Below are 6000 nucleotides of genomic sequence, written 5' to 3' on the forward strand. Positions count from 1 at the left end.
TTGTCAACGCCGTACCACCCCAGTGGGAACGGGCAGGCCGAATCAACGAATAAAACTGTCATTCAAAACTTAAAGAAGAGATTGAACGATGCTAAAGGGAGATGGAGAGAAATCCTACCCGAAGTCCTTTGGGCATATCGGACAACATCAAAATCCAGTACAGGGGCGACCCCGTTCTCCTTAGTATATGGATCTGAAGCATTGATACCAGTCGAAGTTGGTGAACCCAGTGCCAGATTTTGATTCGCGACGGAAGAATCAAATAACGAGGCTATGAACACAAGCCTCGAACTATCAGATGAAAGGCGATAAACTGCCCTCGTCCGAATGGCCGCCCAAAAGCAGCGAATCGAAATGTATTTTAATCGAAGAACCAAGCTCCGCCATTTCAAGCCTGGGGACTTAATGTTGAGAAAAATTACCATCAATACCCGAAATCCGAATGAAGGGAAGCTAGGACCGAATTGGGAAGGACCATATCAGGTACTCGAGGACATCGGAAATGGGTCGTACAGGATCGGCATTATAAACGGCAAACAGTTATTAAGCAACTGGAATGTATCACATCTAAAACGGTACTACTGTTAAGGTACAAGCTTTCCATATTCATTTATATCTCAAAACTGACCCCTGCAGAAGTCCGAACAAGGGACGGATCTCTCATCAGAAAGCACGCGTTGCACTCTTTTTTCCTTATATCGGTTTTATCCCGAATGGGTTTTTCGGCAAGGTTTTTAATGAGGCAACCACTGGTCGCGCAGCATTTATAATGATATCCGAGGTCCCGTAAGAGAGTTAATTCACAGCAACAAGGTCCCGATAGGAAAACTGTAAAGAGCCAAATGGTCGAAGCGAGCCATGCTCGTATAAATTGGCCCGAACCCCGGCGTGTAATGACATGCGAAGAATTAAGATATAATGTGACCATTAAGCCTACGGGCTATTTTTTCATTTCGAGTTCGAGCAAACACTCACTCGACCAAATAGCTTACGGGCTGCATCAATTCGAGTTCGAATCATTCACTCGACCAGGCCTACGGGCTATTTTTCATTTCGAGTTCGAGCAAACACTCACTTGACCAAATAGCCTACGGGCTGCATCAATTCGAGTTCGAATCATTCACTCGACTAGGCCTACGGGCTATTTTTCATTTCGAGTTCGAATCATTCACTCGACCAGGCCTACGGGCTATTTTTCATTTCGAGTTCGAGCAAACACTCACTCGACCAAATAGCCTACGGGCTGCATCAATTCGAGTTCGAATCATTCACTCGTCTAGGCCTACGGGCTATTTTTCATTTCGAGTTCGAGCAAACACTCACTCGACCAAATAGCCTACGGGCTGCATCAATTCGAGTTCGAATCATTCACTCGACCAGGCCTACGGGATATTTTTCATTTCGAGTTCGAGCAAACACTCACTCGACCAAATAGCCTACGGGCTGCATCAATTCGAGTTCGAATCATTCACTCGACTAGGCCTACGAGCTATTTTTCATTTCGAGTTCGAGCAAATACTCACTCGACCAAATAGCCTACGGGCTGCATCAATTCGAGTTCGAAACAATCACTCGACCAAATAGCCTACGAGTTGCATCAATTCGAGTTTGAATCATTCACTCGACCAGGCCTACGGGCTATTTTTCATTTTGAGTTCGAGAAAACACTCACTCGACCAAAAAGCCTACGGGCTGCATCAATTCGAGTTCGAATCATTCACTCGACCAGGCCTACGGGCTATTTTTCATTTCAAGTTCGAGCAAACAATCACTCGACCAAATAGCCTACGGGCTGCATCAATTCGAGTTCGAATCATTCACTCGATCGAGCCTACAGTCTATTTTTTATTTTTTATTTCGAGTTCGAGCAAACACTCATTCGACCAAACAGCCTACGGGCTACGTCAATTCGAGCACAAGCAAACACTCGCTCGACCGTCAAAAGCAAATCGTTGACAATTACTAAGTCTAAAGGGCTACATTGCCCCAAGTTTGAATAAACGCTCGCTCGGTTGCAGAGACCACGAGGTTCAAGTTTGATTAAGTGGTTTAATACATAGAGATATGCCTATGCACAAAATTTATCTACATAGGTGGCTACAGCCCTAAAAAAAAAATTTAAACGGGAGCGGTCTCTTCTTTATCAGGTTCCCCCCGTTCTCGGATCCACTTTTGCTCCCATCGTCGTCGTCATCATCATCGAAAACTAGAGCTTCAGCATCAGCTTCGAGTTCTTTTGCCCTTTTTATCTCTTCTGTGAGATCGAAGCCGCGAGCATGAATCTCCTCGAGAGTTTCTCTCCTGGATCGGTACTTAGCAAGTTCGGCGACCCAATGCGCCCGACCATTGGCGGATTCGGCTGCCTCTCTTGCCTGAATTTGGGCAGCTTCAGCATCAGCCCGATAGACGACCACGAGCACATCCGCATAAGTCTTTGCCATTTCAGCATCAGATTCGGCCTTGGCGAGTACTGAGGCCAACTGAGCCTCGATCTCCTCAATTTTTCTTGCTTGAACCACACTTTTTGCCTTCATTTTCTGAAGTTGGGTTTCAGACTATGATAACTGGGCTCGAGCAGTCTCTTTTCCTGCAGCAAAGCGGTCCATACCTTCTTTCCATCGCAAGGATTCTATCCTTATCACATCGACCTCCTCACGCAGCTTCCCTATCATCTCGATTTTTTGCTGCAGCTGTGAGACCGAAATATTAGCTACCGTTCTGGTATCGAACCCATAGGTTTTCAAAAGCATCATTACCTGCTCAGACAACTCATTCTGGTCTCGATAAGCCTTGGCCAGCTCGGCTCGGAGATCTTTTATTTTCTCCTCTTTTTGCCCTAAGGAAAGTTTGAGAGAGTTCCTCTTATCGGTAGCGCGTTTCTGGTCGGCCGCGTATCGATGCAGCTCATTCTGGGAACGAGAACATTGTTCTCGATGGACCGCCGCAGCCTACGAAGAAACAAGAAGCGAAGTTAACGAAAGACGAACATACAGGTAATACCAACAAAAAGATTTTTAAAAGACTCACCTGGTTCAAAGCCTGCCGCAAACCGTGAAAAAGATATGATTTATCACTGGCACCGGCAACATCCTCGATACCAGTAAACAGGTCATGAAACGAATCCTCTTCATCGTGAGGCCTACCTAGATCGAGGGCCCCCAGAGCTTGAGCTTCCCGAATCACCCTTGCGAAAAAAGCGGGAAAGGAAGGCGAGTCCTCGATTGCTGCTGCCCCAAGTGACTCGCTCGGAGCATTCCCCTCCACTTGGAGGGGTTCGAAGGGCTCTTCGATTGTATCCCCTGCCGATTGATTCCGATGAGAGGCGTCTTCGACGTCCGATAGTTCGGGGACTCTACCAGAACCTCTCTCCGGTATATTTTCAGTTCGAGACGGAACCCCATAGGGCATCATCGATCCAGCCGGCGTTGAAGCATCGGTGGCTCTCTTCGTCCGGACCGCCAGCGTGGACTCATTATCCTCTTCCTCTTCTTCTTCATCCCTTAGGCGCAAAACGGATTCTACGGCCAAAGGAATAACATTCTTGTTCGACTTACGAGCCGTCCTCTTCTTCGGTTTTGGATATTCGGGCAACGAAGCTCTCTTCCTTTTATTTTCCTTCACCGGCTTTGGAACGAAGGTCGAGACATCCTCCTCATTAGACAGAGGTCTCAAGACCGCGTCCTTACCCAAACCTGCATATGGGAAACCTTATAAAAAATATCGAGAAATGCCTCGTCAGAGTCCAAGAAATGAGCTTATCATGATTTTTGGCCTCCCACCGACCCTTAGACAAATCACGCCATGAGCGTTCGGCGTATGTGGAAGTCGAAACAAGATCCCGTACCCAATTCTTGAGGTCGGGAACCGCTCCGGGCATCCAGGGAACCGCTACATCACGAAAAGAGGAGTATCGATAAGAGAACAAATGAAAGAACAAAATAGAAGCAACAGCAAAATCACACTTACGTTTCAAATTCCACTCCTCGGGAAAGGGCATCTTTTCAGTCGGGATCAGGTCCGAAGTCTTTACTCGAATGAACCTGCTCATCCAACCCCGGTCCCTATCCTCGTCAATACTCGAGAACAAAGCCTTGGTAGCCCGACGCTGGAGTTTTATTAACCCTCCCCGAAAAAGTCGGGACGGTACAGCCGGATAAGATGATCGAGGGTGAACGACATCCCCTCGATTTTGCTATCGAAATATCGGATCAGAATAACGATCCGCCACAAAGAAGGATGGACCTGGCCTAAGGTTACCTGATACTCTCGACAGAAGTCGATAACGACGGAATCGAGGGGGCCCAAAGTGAAAGGGTAAGTATATACGTTCAAAAACCCTTTCACATGAGAAGTGATGTCTTAATCAGGGGTAGGTATTATCACTTCTTTTTTCCCCCAGTTGCAGTCCTTCTTTAACAGATCGAGGTGCTTCTCAGTAATCGAACACATGTACCTCGATACCGGCTCACATCGGCCAGGGACCGATAAACCTTTATCAACTTTAAAATCTGAAGTACGGACGCACGCCTTGGGGACACACTCCTCTAGCCGTGGCTCCGCCGGTGTCTCATCGGCGACACAATGTGAAGATGAAGCTTTCTCTTTCTGAGGAACGGTTTGCGATATTTTCGCCATTTTTGAATTCAAAAATAAGAAATAGAAGAAAGTGATAGAGATTTGGTAGAATTGAGGGGTCTTTTTGGAAAGAAATCACAGCTTTTTTGGTAGGCTGGAGAGTATAAAGAAGAAATTGAGAAATTTTAGAAGATAGAAGATGCAAAAATGGTAAAAGATAAAGGTGAGAGTTATTTATAGGTTCAAAGCGACGGCGGTTCGTTATCAACAGTGGCCGACCACCGCATGACATGCATTAAATGCCTTGAAAGACTAAACCGATAGGACAGCTATCATGTGCGTCATGGTCGAACTTGATGGAATCGACAAGATATAATCTGATCGAGCCGTTGAAAATCATATCGCTTCTCGCCATATTTCTTTCTGAGAAACGAGGGGACTATCTGTATACGGTCGAAATGGATTTCAGCCTTGGCATGTCCGGTATGATTCGAAGGGTGGTATATCGAAGTAAGATTCCGAAGAGGGGCACGAACTAACCTAGAGCCTGGGGAGGCCGGTCCGTGTTGAGATCGATATCATAATCAAACTCGAACAAGAATCGAACCATGGCGCGGGTAGATCTATCGTGCTGATAATCCAAAAACCAACCTACATCGACCTGGAATCCATTCGAGAGCTCGAAACATGATCGGGCTCGAACCAAGATCATGAGTTCGAGCCAAAATCAAGCTCGAACCAGAATCGAGGATTCTAAGCAAGATCGAGCTCTCAGACAAAAACCGTTGTAATCCCACTAGAAGGAATCTTGGCAAAAATTATGAAAAAGCTGATTTATCATGGGTCTCCCACTGAATGTTTATTTTATTATACTTGGAGCCAAACCCCTTCAATATAAAAGGGCTTGTTTATCATTCTTGTAGGGCATCTTTTTTGGAGACTTAGACTATCAAAAACTGTATTATTTCCTCTATAAGCAAGAGAGTGATCTTTCTAGTTTCTTAGATTGATTCTATTTTGTTAAATCCTAAATTCATTGTTCATAATTGATTCGCCTGGATTACGTTTTCTCTAACCTATGTTCATCCTTTTATTTATCCTAGCATTATGTATTAAGTTGTACCACATATCTTCGGAACTGCGTATAAATTCAACTAAATCATTTTTCGGGTAAACATATATAAGGTTTCATCAAACTTTGATTCTCTTTCTTAAATGGATCTTATATTGGTGAAAAGTAGATCACGTGGATGCATTGAATCTTAACATGTGTCAAGAATATTAAAGGATCACGGAAAAGTTAAGTCCGAGATCAGTTAATTTGAGAGTTACTTAGTTCCGAGATCGTTCGTACCGTGATCATTTATGAGTCAGCGCAAAAGGCTTCACGAGAAGATTTACGAATACGGAAAAGAGAAGAATCAG

This window comes from Nicotiana tomentosiformis, chromosome 8 (genome assembly GCF_000390325.3).
Source record: "Nicotiana tomentosiformis chromosome 8, ASM39032v3, whole genome shotgun sequence".
Lineage (NCBI taxonomy): Eukaryota > Viridiplantae > Streptophyta > Magnoliopsida > Solanales > Solanaceae > Nicotiana > Nicotiana tomentosiformis.